At 37.5% G+C, this 15763-nt stretch overlaps 1 non-coding gene across 1 annotated transcript; it reads left to right on the top strand.

Annotated features, from left to right (window-relative positions):
* The first annotated feature begins 644 nt into the window (after positions 1-644).
* LOC119052001 (small nucleolar RNA SNORA38) lies at positions 645-774 on the top strand. The gene has a single exon (XR_005083046.2). It is a non-coding gene; the product is annotated as a small nucleolar RNA SNORA38 (small nucleolar RNA).
* The last annotated feature ends 14989 nt before the right edge of the window (positions 775-15763 follow it).

Below are 15763 nucleotides of genomic sequence, written 5' to 3'. Positions count from 1 at the left end.
TTCCCGGGGGAAAGCTTGATGTTCATACTTTCTGAAGTTGAAACTCATGGTAAAAGCTTATTCTATGGCTCTGACAGCTGGATGGATATATTCAAGCTATATCTTGTGGGTTCTTAATCCTCGTATTTTCACTATATTAATTGTAGTTTTCTAAAATCTTGGTAATCTCAGTTGCACTGTGTAATATTTTTGAGCATTCCTGTGTTAAAAGTCTCCGGTGAGATCTCTGTGTTGTATTTACATTTGAAGATATGGTGTTGGGGTGAGAGGTGAGGGAGTGTGACCTTTTCTCTTTCTTCTTTTCCTGTTATACCTCTTTTCATCATCTTCTTTTTTCTTGATTTGCTTCTTACTCCCCTCTTCCTATTTGTTCTTTTCCAACTTACATGTTAGCTAAATTAGATGTTCATTTTAGATAATTTTACAGACTAGATTGCTCCATAAGTTAACAATGTTACTTAGAGAAATCAACCGTATTATATATTCACTGATACCAAACATTCGGTAAATTTTAGGTGTCACTAACAGCCATTTGGATATGGTATTTTGTTGTATGAATATGTGAATGGTCGAGTATATACATAAGGTGTTTAACAGAAGCCTAGTTGATAAATAAAACTTTTTAAAAGAAGTTATAAATGTTTTCCTCCTATGAAGGCGCATCCGTGGTTCCCGGATCCACGTAAGAATTGAATTGGAGGCACAGAAGTGTGGACTGGCGAGGTCTGGGGCCAGCTTGCTCCCAGCAGGCTCAAGATCAACCATCCCACTTAGAGGGAAAAAATTATAAATGTTCAACAATTTCCTGCCCTTTTATATAAACTAATCTTGGTCTCACCTTGAAATCCACTCACATAATACAAGGGCTGAAATTTCAACTGCTGCCTTAACATCTTTGTATCGAGGATGGGAGATGCCTCCTTCACCAATGAGGTGATTAGGAGCTGATCAGAAACATCTCCCACCCTAGATCCTGCAAGATGACTGAGCACAGGATACCTGGCATTCACACACGAGACTGAGAGACAGTTTGTTAGTCACATGCGCTCATAGCTCACAGGGTAACAGACACTGCACACAGAGCAGGACGAACCAACAGTGGCAAGCTCTGTGTAAGCAAGAGGGTAGGGAGGTGCCCCCTTATTCCTGCAATAGGATGCAGCTGGCTTGTTTGAATAATCTCATGGGCTGGAAAGGCAGTGAAATTCGTTCTTTTGAGGACCAGGTAGAGTGCAGCTAGGGCAGTTGCTGGGGAAGTAGCTGGGTGGGAGCCTTTCCAGCTGCCAGGAAGTATACCCGGTATGTGTCTAGAATAGATGAACTCTCAGACCCTTTAAGGCCCCATGAGACTGGAGCAGAGATCATGTACTGCTGGGTTTTGTCAGGATTAACATCTGTTCCCTAGCATTAACCTAATTGCACTTTTATTTTAATACATAAATTTTAAAACAGTGATAATTTTTGACGCTATTTAAAAATTTGAATGAATTTAGGCCACTGCTTCTGTTTCAGCCATCTTCAGTAATTTAGATATACATAATACACACACATATACTTGGAGCTTGTTTAGCTTTTATAGTAGTTTTGAGCACAATTAGTAGAAGAAGCCTTTACAAAAATTGACCAAAAAGAATTTTAAAGTGAAAAAATAGAAATTATTACCTTATTTAAAACAATTACTTGCCTATGAAATTAAATGTTCAATTCAAACAAATATGACATTCAGGTTTGTAAGCGTGTAGCTAACAGAAACCCTGTTGTTTGGCAAAAATTCTTTTGAAATAAAAATAAGTTAGCAAGTCCCTTTTAAACCTCAGTGGAACAGTGGGCAAGGCTTTCAATAACATAAACAATCAGTGAATGTTTTAACTAAGTTTCTCTACCGCAAAAATACTTTCTAAATCAATGAAGCCTTAAATTAATGAATTATTTTTTTCATTGATTTAGCATGTATTTATTATGTTCCTATATGTACAAAGTTAACTAATTAAGAGGATACCAAAAATTCTGTAGAATAAAATACCAGGCTAAGAAGTAAAGCCAAACTCATGAAATTACAGAATTATAGAGTTGAAAAGGAGCTTAGAATTTCTAAACCAAGGTTCAGAGAGTCACAGGACCAACCAAAGATCACACAAACCCTGTTAGTCTGATAGGCTGTGATGTGTGTTCCAAGAATTACATTAAAAAAGTCACTTAATGAATGGAAGTGACATGAAAAGCATATAAAATAATTAAAACTGTTACAGGAGGTAACAGAATTATAGGTAGGTAATTTTCATCAGTGAGAGTCCGTTAAAAGGTAGGTTTAGATCTGAGCCCAGGAGTAGTTTAGTATCAATTTCACATACAAGGGGAAAAGCAAAGGGCACTTTTATTAAAAGGGATGCCAGAAGCAGAGGTCTCTATAGTTAGAAATTGGTTAATGTATGCTTGGGTCAGTATCGTGACTGGAATAGAGGTTAAACTGATTTCTAGAAGAGTAGATAGTAAAATAAAAAAGTTAATTAGGAAAGAGGATTAGACTGAGTTAGTAAGAATGTTAGTATAGTGTTCAATATTAATATTCCCATGACTTTAGAGAGTTAATGTGGTTGCAGAATACTCCTAAAGTAAACAGAAAGAAGCGAACACACCTGGGAAGTCAAGCTCAGCATTGTTTCTTCTCTGCCTAGTGAGAAGTTTGAAAGACCAACTTATGTGGGTATTGGAAAAGTTGCTCCCTCCCTCATCATTCCCCGTCTTGCATCACCAAAATTGATTCCTATTAATGACCAAATATGTTCATGATCATTTGAACCAATATTAATAGTGATTAGCATTTATTGTATATCTGTTGTTGCCTGTGGAAGTGGGGTCCTCTCGGTGGCACAAGGAAAGCATTCCAGGAGACCCACAAGGGAGGATGAGGTCCAGTGATTAAGTTTCATTTGTGGCACCAAATGCAATAACAGAGGAGTTCCCCTGGGTTTCCAACGTCCCATCTCCAGCCCTCATGCCATGGGAAAAGTCCAATCTTATCTTCATTAGGCTGAGAAGCAGCAGCAGTGTTCCAATAATTTGCACCATGCCAAGGTTAGTCCGGTCCAGCCTTTCTCACCATCTGGCTGGCTTAGCTTGTTTTCCTGGCTATGCCTTGGCTTGGGCCTGTGATTGGAGTCTGTGGCTGGTGGGCCACAGTTAGCTGCTAGTCCTGAATAACTGCTATGAAGAGAGTGCATGATCCAATGGCACTCTCCAATGGAAAGAGAGAGAGAGAGAGAGAGAGAGAGAGAGAGAAGGAGGCATTTGCCTCTTATAAGCTATAGGCTCAGGTTATATTATCTCAGGCTTACAACAGACCAGGTACTTTTTCAAAATAACCTATCAATTTCCCAAGCTTTCCATGCTTCTGATGGTTTTGCCTTCCAATCAATCCATTCCTTCCCCAGCTAGACCTGACAGTTCTCTATGGTCACCATCTTGACCGCTACTGCACCTGTGCTTACCTCCCCTTTATTGTTCTATATCATCCCCCCAGTTATCTGTGGGGAACAGATCTGTGGTTCCTGGGGGAGTGTATGAAATTATAACTTCCTATCAAAATAAGCAGGTTTATGCTCCCTAGTTGATTTTGCTTAACAATGTCTGATTTCCTTTGCTCCCTTCCTTTATGAATGTCTAACTACGTACATTAATACTGTGTGCTCATGCACTGTGGTGCAAATTAAAATACCTCTCCATTGTGCTGGAGACAGTAGTATTTTGTTAGGATAGATGTGTCTTTTCTTTTTCAGCTAGAAAATACAAGTTATCGTATCACTCACGCCCAGAGAGGGGAAGTAGGGTGCACATTTTCTACCAGCATCTTGAGAGTAACTTGCCTTGGAAATTGACTCATATTTGGGCTTTGAAGCTGCCATTTCCTCTATGAGAAGATAATTGTAAAACGGCCAGAACTGACAAGTGGTGTTTTAATGTAAACAATGAACAAACCAACAGATCAATAAATGCTGAGCAAGGCATGCTTCACCTCAGATTATATTGACTTACTGCAAAAATAATGGAGTGACAAAATGAAAATGCGTTATGTTTTATCTGAGTTATGGTCATAGCAATATATAAGGTAATAGATGAGCTCAGATAAGACTTACTGCAAAAGAAGCAAAACAAAACCAAAACAAAATCAATTTTCAAACACCTTCTTGAAAGCAACTGTCTAAAGAACAATCAGCACACTTTGCTAAAGAAAAATACCTGTCACACTTACTTTTTCTCAGTCTCTAATAGAGCACCAGAATGACCAAGAATTACATTGTTATTTTAGCTAAGGACTTGACCTTAAACAGAGGTTATTTTAGTAATGTTTTTTTCTCACAGGTGTCAGGTCAATGTCCTACAGGGTCCAAAATTAAAAACCTTGAATACCTTTTGACAAGGTCTTGGCATTACTATGACAGACAATGCTATCTACCTTTGGACCAGTATGGTGAGTAGATAGCCTCATTTAAGTCTTTCATTTTCACTTCAGCCTCTGAGTCACGCTCATGTTTTTCTCAGGGTGGCCTTCACCAATGACCAAACAGGAGTTTGATATACATAACATGGGCCTTCTCTTATAAGCGATTGTTATGCCAGAGTTTCCTGTTAGCTGGCAGAAACCTCCTGCTCAGTTCTGCTTTTACTTTTTTCCTTTAATAGATGTTGCTTTAAAGTAAAACTTTCTATCCCGGACTATTTCGGGTTTTGCTTCTTGGGAAAATTAGTTGACATAATGGAACTAAAAGAGTTTCAATAAAACTACCATTTAAATGGAATGTGGGGCCTCAATTGCTCACCATCTTGTTGGCAATAAGGATCCTATTCCAGGCAGTATCTCTACCCCAAGGACCCTATTCTTGGCACATGGTGGTGGCACAATTGCTAACACTTTTATTGATGGTGACTTTGTAGCATTTTCCAAGAAAGGAGACACAATGGGGGAGCACATGATGCTGGTGATCAAACTCAGGATGTAATAGTTACCTATGCCCTTGATGTGACTTATGATTTGCTAAATTCCTAACAGTGCACATCAGTAATTCAAATACATTTAAATAATTGGAGTTGAAAGCTGCAGATTTATGTGATCTCTTGATATTTTAGAATCAAAACACATGGTGATTTCTAGACTGTAAAATTGTTTTTTAAGTCATCTCAGCACAGGAAATACAGCAGTGTAGAAGCTACGTTAGATTTGGATAACTGAATCCACTTTGAGGATGGCAGGATGGCAGAGGTGAATATATTGTCTTTTTAATATCCCAGCTGGTCCCAAGATGTAGTGTTTTGAATTTGTGCTGTCATTGAAAAAATATGGAGTTTATCAAGCAAATTTATTTTTTTAAGTTAGGAGAACCTGATGCAACTGTTCTAGAAGAAGGTTATCTTTACTTTTGGCTTTTTATGGTATAAAGGAGCATGTTTAGTAATATATCAAATATATCACATATGGTAAAAACATAGTGAGATTTTATTTTATGTGAAGAAACAAAAATGATGATAAATACATATTGTGTTCATAAAGCAAATATAAAATACAATTATGGCTTTAGAAGTATTTTAAAGCCTATCTGAAAGCCTTAAAACCCTAAAGAATAATGATAAATATAATTCACAACAGTTATCATTTGAAAAATTTTATTTTCATGTTTATAGGAAAATTTCATTTCAATTTACATTTCATGTAGATGTTTATAAGTGGATTAAATACAATTTAGATTCACGTGACTGATGTCCAGGAATTGTATGACATGGTGAATGGGCAGGCCACATTTAGAATGCACTCTGCTTTAGGTCATTAGCTGTAAAGTTAAAGAAAAAAAAAAGGTATGAGCCTTTCAGCTGTGAAAATTGATAGGCAGAAAAATGAATCAATTTTAATTTAACAAACATTTGTTCAGTTTCAACAATTTGCTGTACACTGTGAGCTATATGCTACCAGGAATTACAAGTCTAGTGTTTCCAATGAAATTTGGTAGTTAGTGGTTCCCTTATTTTGGGAAACAGAACACATCTTCATGAACAGAGACACAACAGTGTCAAAAATAACATGGGATCTGGATTCCAGTTTGTGTAAAAAGATGTTGAAAAGCAAAGTAAATGTGACTTATTTCCACTTGGAAAAACTATGTTTATTGTGGTTAGTCAAGTAGATTGAAATGTCTACTAATTTTGAGGAATTATAAAAAGTTTTAATCATGCTTGATCAGTTGATCAAATATAGAAATAATTCCATTTCCAGTTTGGTGGTATTATATAAGTGGACTAATTAACATACCTACATACAATTGAGAAGTATACTTTGAAAATAGGAAAAAAAACAGGATTCTTTATATGAGGTCAACATTTCAACTTTAATTGATTGAAGATTTGCAGAGGAGACTATAAGCATGCATTATGCCTTCCCCCCTTTATAACTTACTCCCACTTTTATTTTTGTTGATGGCTCATTGCATTTCTTAATTGAATGGTTCCTCTCTTTCCTTAAATCACTAACCTTCATTTCTGCTCTACCTCTGCAAAACACTGGTATGAACTTAGTTGTTAGAAAGCATGCCCCACCTCTGAGCTATAGAATCTGTCACCCCGCCCATGTCTACAGTCTTCCTTTCTATCTTTACTGGTTTTTAAGGTCATTTTAAGTGTGTTATTCATGCTTATTAGGGGCATGTTGTGGTTGAACTTGTCTCTAGTAAATAAGGAAGCAATTTTAAAGAACATTTGGTATTCTATAGATGAGTCCTTTTTTTCCTTTGGATAAGTAACATTTAGTGGAGGTACTTAATTGTAGCTTAAAATTTGTTTTTAAGTGATTTTTCTCTTGAAATGAATTACTGAAGGAAAAGAAACAGACAAGATAGAAAATAAAATTTACAGTTTTACTGGTTGAGACCACAGACTATAGTTTAATAAACAAATATTTATTCGTTATATGCAAATTAGAATATTTAACCATATCTACCATATGTAATTATTATATTGTATATTCTTCACCCTTTTCTGTCCTGCTTATGCCCCCGCAGGCTGTTACCTACCCTTTGCTTCACCTCAATTTTCTTGCCTTCTGATTGATTCTAGCCCATGCGAGTCACGAGCAGGAGGTCCTCATCCTCTTCCCTGCCTTGCTGTGACTCTGTCAGTGGCTGTTCCTACACTTATAGCTTTTGACAGGTGGCTTCTCTTTCACAACCTGAAGACCTCTGTGGGCTTCACTAACACCTTTCTTTCCCCTGGTTCTTTAAATTCCAAGTATTGTAATGGCTTTCTACTGTTGTCGGTTCCAGGGCACTTCACTATCACTTGCTTAATATTCCCATGAACCCACTTAAGCCTCTGTAAATAGTGCCTTTGTTCAAAAAACATTCAAGATTGCCAAGTTTATTGGCAGAACCCTGAAAATTAACATCTTATTATTCATTTGTGTTACAGAGTTCAGGAAAGACTGGAAAAGATAAAATTGTAGAAAAAATCATCAGCTTCACATCACCTTAGGATCCAGCAAGTTCATGAACTGAAATAGGACCTTAGCAAAATATATATACCCAGAACGATGGAGCCTGCCTGAGGACATTATGAGCTAAGAGATTATTCTGACTGTGTGATTAATCACGATGCTTTGTGATGTGGAATATATTTTAGTTAAATGATAATTAACACTGATTTTATTTGACTTGTGCAGAGTAGAACCAGCTTCACTGATGTTTAAGTATAGATTGAATTTTGCACAGTTGCATAATATCATGTATATTGTTGATTTACTAAACCACTCTTCATAAATTTACCTCCAGGGATGAGACTTAAATGTATTTGAATTACTGACGTGGAATGTTAGGAGTTGAGCACATCATAAGTCACATTAAGGTCATAGGTTGAATTAAATAGTGACCTTTAGATATGGGTTCCTGAGGGCGGCAAATTGGAAGTGCTTTCTGCTTCATCACCAGCTATGAGATATTCTAGCTAATGATTTTTATATGCACCCTTGCACTTTGAGATTTAATCCCCTTCTCAGATGGCATTTTTATGTTTGAATTGCTGTGACTACTTCAACCAGATTGTAGGAGTCTGGGGCAGTGACCGAATCCTCTTCCAAGGCAATGTATTGTTAGTGTGCCGTAAATGAATCAGGAGTGAAACTTCGCAGAGTCTTGCTTTACTGATGTCAGCTGAATAATTAAAGTAATGGCAAAGGGGAGAGGGGTGGATTCTTGTTGTAAAGTGTTTAGTTTCTCTTTAATGATATCATTAAAATGTTTTTTTCCTTTTCTTTATGTGTCTGGATTGGGTGTTTGGACTATAGCAGAAGGGGCTTCCTTGTTCTTTTTACTATTTGTCTGCTCTTTTTGTCCCTGACTTATCGTGCTAGGCTATGGCTCACAAATTCTCACACTTCCCATTCAACATCTGTCCTCCTTTTGTGGTACCCTTCAGAGAACTGAGATTGAAAGGAAATATTTTAATCTTAATAAAGGGGTAGCCTGTCTGAGGTATGAAGATATTCCCCATACATAAGCTAGTTTTTAGAAGTGAATAAGTTGGTCTAATTTGCAATTGTCCTTGGAAATTAATGGTATGCAATTAATAATATGCTAATTCATTTTATTCTCTGGTTCCATGTGGTATTGGCTTGAGTTTTATGCTAGATTTGTCCTTTCAGAAATGACTTAGAACTAATCTTATCACTGACAAGTTTTAAATAGGAAACAAGGTTACTTTTGAGTAGAACTCTGAACTGAAAGTACAGAGAAGGGCTTTATTTATGTATTTACTGTGGAATATTTGGCATGCTACTTACACTTTAAGGATGTTGCCCATGGAAAATAGAAGTAACTTGTTTTTTTTTTGTAGATGATCATTTTAGAGCTTTCCTCTGTACAAGATTGAAAAGCATATAAGCCTGACACAGGTTTGCTAACAAGCCCTCTTTAATTAGGGGAACTGTGAACAAATTCAGGATGTAGAGGATACTTTGTCACTGAGAGTGTTAGAAATATATCTGCTTCAAGGGCTCAGAATCAAATCTGGTCTCATCTTGTTTAAAAAAAAAAACCTAAATTTTCTGCTTGAAGTCACCATCAACAGTTAGCATTTCTCACCAAGACCAGTTGGCCATGTAAATGAGTGGTGTTTGCAAAGTGTGTAGATGTAGAGAGCAGAACCAATAAAATGGCATTGGTCTGATCAAGATAGCAAAAAGTATATAAAACAAAGCAGAGTCACTCATGTCAACCAAAATGGCTGTCAGTCATCCATGACTCTGGTTCAAAAGGAAAATTACCTAAGTCAGAGTAAACGTATCTGCTAAGGAGATAAATCTGCCCACGTGGTCAGTGCAGACACATCTGGCGAGGAGATACACTAATCTGCACACATGATCAGAACAGCCATGTCTGCAGAGTGGGACCATCCATAGATAGTATCCTGGGAAAATTCCACAATTTCCAACAGGGATGCCAAGCACAACAGCCATGAGCCACCCATAGGCTCCTAGGAAAACTCCACACTTGGTGTCAGGGATGCCAAGACATTTATTGAAAAGACCCAGAAGGGTGGAGTAAACCACTTTCAAGCTATAACTGAGGAAGATTCCAGACCACTGCTAAGGCAGCCGAGCTCCACACCCCAGAGTGCTGCTGCATGCCATGCTGATCTCACTTGGCATCAGCTGCCAAAGGCTCTGCACTGCTGAACTAAAGACTTCGCCTGCCCTGCTGCCCACCCGACTCTGGAGATCCTTCCTTACAAGATGCTGACAACTCCCTTGTCCACTGTGCTATCTCCTAGAGCTGCAGACTGACACTCTGGGACTTGGTTTCCAATCCCCCATTGATTGCTCTGCATGTGTGTTATATTCCTCTTAGATCGTTAGAGTGTGAGGAGGATATTAATGTATGTTGATGTTCTACTTGAGTTGAGTTCTATGTTGAGTGAACCTGTATTCAGTAAAAGCTGAGTGAACAGCAGAGTTACTCTGTGTGATTCTTTTCCATTCCTTGGTGCTGAGCTGCTCAGTAGGCAGCTAGGTGAGCAGTTGCCTGGGTGACTCACAGGAAAGACTATATTACGAACCTACACTCATGACACTAGGGAAACTTTCTGTGTTTGTCAAGTGTTTAGAGCTTTTTCTTACTTCTGTGTTTTGAACTATAGCTCATCCTCTACTTTTAGTCTCTCTGTAATTAGGACATTACTGTGTACCCTTAAGGAAGATGATATGCATTACATTTAATCAACAGAACGCTGCTACTGACCAATCAGAGGAAACAACAGCTTTAAACAACCGGAGCAGCTGGGCAGAGAAAACCAGCTGAATATTATCTCAGATCTTAAGGTAGGATTATCTTGTCAAATGCTGAGTGTCTACTTCTATATTAAATATCTCCCCTGTGTTCAGTATTTCCTTATATGCTCAAGTGCTCCACTATCTCTGCCTAAGGGCTTTCTTTCAGCCTTTGCACAAGACTTAATGCTACCAGGAAAGATAATGAATGGTAGCTGTAGTATAAATACTCTGGTGTTCTTGTCCCTTGGATGGGGAAACTGAGACATTCCACACTGTCCCCAAGAGATCCTTAGCAGACCTGAATGAGCCTCTGTTGTCACAGTGGTATCTTGTTCATTAACACACACTGTATTGGTTTCCTGTGTCCTATCACCTCTTCCCAGTCAATGCTTCTTGGGATTATTGAAATAAAAGATACCAGACAAAAACCAGGAGGTGGCAGCTGAATTCTGGAGGGGACGGTGATTTTTCCACTCTGGGATTTGTATGTATTCTAGGTATTGGTTTTCTTTGCCACATTTCTGATTGGTACCACTATCTGAGCACTCATATCAATACACAGCATCTCATAATATTGCTTTGGATGCAGGGACCTGCTTTTTGGCAAAGGAGGCAAATGATCATGAATTTCACTGGTTCTACCATATATATCCTTTGACATTGAAGTAGCTGGCCTGATGAAGCTTTGGGATAGCCTTTTAAAAGGATAGTGAACTATAGCCCTGCAGAATTGGGGTACTGCCCTTTAGGATGTATATTTCTTTCAACCAGTGGCTACTGTATGATACTGTGCTTGTGACAGAATACATGAATCTAGGGACTGAGGTGAAGGTTCAAGAGGACCCTTTCACTATTCCCACCCACTTGTTGGGGAAATTTTGCTTCTTGTGCCCTCTGCTGGATTAAAGGTTCTATCTCTGGGGAAGAAATTGGGCATTTCTACCTGGGGACACAGTAATGGTCATACTGAATAATTGCTACCAGGTCATTTGAGGCGCTCTGTGTTTTTAGATTAACAGGCAAAGAAAGAAGTTACTGTACTAACAAGTAATTAACCCCTATTAAAACAAGGAGATGAGGTTGCTGATTGTATAATAAAGACAGGGAGGGGTTTGTTTGAAACCCTCACATTCTCTGCGATTCTTCTTGAGGCTTGAGGCTTAAGGCTTTCATCACAACACAGTGATGTAATAAGTAGGGATTGGATTTCTTAGGGGCAAGCAGAAGTACAGGCTAAGGCATTGAGAGTGAATAGAGTGAGTGTTAGCAGGAGATGTACAATGTCAAATACAGCCTCAGCGTCTACTGCAATACTGAGCGCTATAGCTTACTTCCGTAAGTCCCCATTAACTTTCTCCTTGTAAGTCTTATTTGTTTTTTAGAAATTGTTATGAACCATCAACTTAAATAAATAGTGATGGGACAAATTGAGCTTGTCTTGGGAGATGAGTGAATCTGTGCATTACAAATGGCAGACTGTAGCAGCTGCTCTCGGAGCCCCAAGCATGCTCCCTTCAACACTCACTGTTGCAACAGCACTTGCTGTTCTGGTACAAGACACAGTATGTTGATGATGATCCATTCCAAAATCCTACAGTTCTCTGCCTGAGGGCTTCCTATTAGCCCTTGCCCTGGGCATGCCAGAAATGCTGGGGGGGAGTTAATGTCTATAAGAACAGCTCTCAACCAAACAGGAATAGGAATTTGAACATACTTACAGATTACAATTACCATTAGATGGGACAACTCTGAATCTCCTTTTGCACTGCAGCAGAACTGAACCCCAGGTGTCTGTAGTAGACAGCCTTGGCTTTTTCCCTCTTTGCTTTCTCACTCCCCCCACCACTCTAAGGGCATAAATAAACTATTTACACTAAAAAAACACTGAGTTAAATAGAGTTAAAATAACTCTTGAATTCTTCACTTCTTATATTTTATTGTGTTCAAGTGCACTGTGTATGAATGAGAGAAGGGTCTAGAAGAATTTGTCAATCTTATTCAACTATAACAATATTTTCACCAATTTCTTTTCATTATCTAGAAGGAATGAAAGTTCTTTGGCACATACTTTAGAAAGTATTTAGATAATCATTTGGAGAAAAAGCACCTCTATGAGAGAGTAAAATATCCTAAACTAGATCAAGTTCTCTGTAATTGTATATTAAAAATTTTTAGACATAGCCCTGGCTGGTGTAGCTCAGTAGATTGAGCATGGACCTGTGAAACAAAGGGTTGCTGGTTCAGTTCCCAGTCAGGGCATATGCCTGGGTTGCAGGCCAGGTCCCCAGTGGGGGACACATGAGAGGCAACCACACATTGATGTTTCTCTTCCACTCTTTCTCCTTCCCCTCCCCTCTCTTTAAAAATAAACAAATAAAAAATAAAAACAATTTTTAGACATAAATACGAAATGTTTATGTGTGAACTAGAACTTTCTCCCACACTCAGCCTGGACATTGGAAACTGAAACCATAACTACTGTCTACGTTAATGACTTTTAAATTAATTAGGACTTATTTACTCTTCCAGAGCTGTCCTGGTTAAGCAAATGGTATAAATGTTCATTACAGGAACTTCTCAAAGGACTCATCAACTCTTCTTCAATGGATAATATCAACACACAGTTTGTGTCCAAAGATTATTTGAATCACCCAAAATCCTTGCCTTGCTATTTCCATGAAGACTGTATGGTTGTATCATAACCCCTTAACTTTCCTTCCTTCTTTCCCACCTCCTCTCTCTTCTTCTCTCTTCTTCTCTTCCTTCTTCATATTCTTCTTTTTCCTCTACCTCTGTTACTACTACCACTACCACTACCACTACTACTACTACTACTATAGTCACTTCTCCTTGCCTATTTAAGAAGCTTGCATGTTTTTTAGTTTCTGGATATGACTACATGAGATACATTTTTCTTTCTCCAACTTATATAAATATTTGAATTGTTTGAAATTAGAAAAGATTAAGAATATAACTCAACACATACAATTATTTTCTAATGTTTGATTCTTTCATTTCAGCTGAGGGGAAAGAGACATTCCTTGCTTATGTAAAAATGTATAGCTATTCAACATATATGCACAGAAATGTTAAGTATAATAACCTCAAAATATCTCATAATCAGGCTTAAGTTGGTTGGCTATTTAGAATTGAATATTGGAGGTGATAAACTGTGGGGAACTCAAATGGAATAGGGGTAAAATTGCACTTTACCGTGAAGTGTTGATTTATGCCTTCTCTGAAATTTTTGTGCCGTCTTTTCTTTTAAAAAATATAAAAACAATACCTGATGCTTCCATAGTCACATTTGAGTATGGATCATCTGTGGAAATGAAGTAATAGCGTAGGATCTCCTGGTGATGCTCTACTGCTTCTCTGGAGATTGCTTTGAAATGTCACTACATACTCAGCATTTGAGAAGCTGAAATTGATTTGAGAAAGATTGCTGCTTCAGTGGTCCATGTTACTCAGCAAGTTTCTCCAACTGCCCATCCTCTGTCATCACTATTGTGGTCTTGTTCGCCAGCTGAACACACAGGAGCTCTCTACTTGACTCACCAGTCGCAAAGATAACAGATGGGCTCATGCCAGGTATTCTTTCTGTATGGTTGGGCTTAGGAATATTCTTATTTGTATTTTATTTCATTCTATACTCTTTTTCTTCCTCTTACTTTCAGTTTTTATTAAGTACTATGAATTTCATGTGACCTAAAATATATTTTAAAATTATTTAATTTTACCAAAGTGTATTCAGAACCTACTGTGTGCCAGCCATTGCATTTAACACTGAATATCCACGAGCAAAATATTCAAGAATATGACACTTTTAGAAGAAATAGGTATAGAAAAGTAAATATAAAACTATAAAATATGATCAGTCCAAGAAGAGAGTTGTTTTTAAAATACAGGCGTATCAATGAATAAGAATAATTTCATTGGATGGCGAGAGTATAGGGAGAAAATAGAGCATGGTGATTAAATTTGACCGGATACTTAAAGGAGGTCCTATAGACCAGAAAAGCAAAGAAACCTCAAGTGGAGGAGCTAGCACCAGCAAGGGACATGAGGCATTCAAGGTGAGAAACTGAAAGTTAGGGTACAGTGGAAAAAAGGAGTAGATACTCTTAAAGTTGTAATCTGTGGATGGATAATGTATCTGCTGATCATTCATAGTTGTATAGCTGCTAGTAAACCATATTAAGGAGTTTTTGATTTTTTGGTAGTCCATTGGGAACAAAAGGAGACCATGAAGATAATGACATAATATGATCTGTGATTTACAATTGTGATTTTGGAGAGTATGGTGAAGAGTGAGTCCAATGTAATGTGGAGAAGATACTTTAATTTGGATCTTTGCAAAGCTTTTTAAATTCCACCTTTTGTGACATGTAGCTTTTATTTTAATTTGCAGTTTACTGCATGGGTAATTTTGTACTTGATAATGGGCAGGCCCTTTGTGTCCACTTATATGGGCCTTCCCATGTCAGAGGGAATCTGGGTTTGAGTTGTGATTCCTCTTCTAGGACTGACCACTTTAGATTTTCAGTTATCCTTGATAGTGAAAGAGGCAGAAAGATTAGTGATTCCAGGGGCTGGTTGGAGGAGAAATGAGGATTGATTGCTTAATGGGTACTGTCTTTCTTTTTGGAGTAATGAAAATGTTCTGCTTTTGATGGTGATGGTTGCACAAAATTGTGAATATGCTAAAAAACTACTGAATTAAATTGGTTAAACTGATGGACTTTATACTACACGAATTTTACCTCATGAAAAATGAAAGAGAATCCAATCCCATACTAACAAACATCAGACACAGAAGGATATAGTAGCCACATGTAACATACACAAAAGAAAAAACTTATTCATGCAAACATGTACATATACAGAGATATGCATAGAGAATAAAAGAGAGAGAGACATAATCATAGACAGATACACAGAGACACAGAAAGAAAAAGACAGAGAATTCACAAGCATCAGAGTTGAAGTGGGGGTATAAAGGATTATATTGAAACATGATGAAACTAAGGTAAATAAGTGCATCAAGTTCTAAATAAATTAATTAGACAGGATTGACAGGTCCCCCAAACAGATTTAGGCTATGTGAGACATGACCTTTATTAAAGGTGACATTTATTAGACTGCGATAATGATACAATATATAAAATGACATTTCAGTTACTTAAAGTATTTAATTATAGACTAAGAGAATATGCAAAAGGCCAGAATTAGAGTTTGGGACTTGTGAGAATATCTATTTTAGTCTTTTAGAGATATTTATTTTTAATATCCGTGACATTGTATTATGGGTAAATAATCAGTGTGTGAATATTGTGTGGAAAACAACAACATTTTTAGGAATAAATTTAACTAATTTCCTGTACATAGTATTTGGCCTTGATTTTCTTAGAGTGGAAAGTAGTTTTATTATCTCAGCTGATTTTATTTTCCTGATAAAGG

This window comes from Artibeus jamaicensis, unplaced genomic scaffold (assembly GCF_021234435.1).
Source record: "Artibeus jamaicensis isolate MK-2021 breed Jamaican fruit bat unplaced genomic scaffold, CSHL_Jam_final contig_908, whole genome shotgun sequence".
In the NCBI taxonomy this organism is placed as follows: Eukaryota; Metazoa; Chordata; class Mammalia; order Chiroptera; family Phyllostomidae; genus Artibeus; species Artibeus jamaicensis.
The sequence above is the reverse complement of the archived record's forward strand: the minus strand, read 5'-3'. Positions and strand labels throughout refer to the sequence as shown.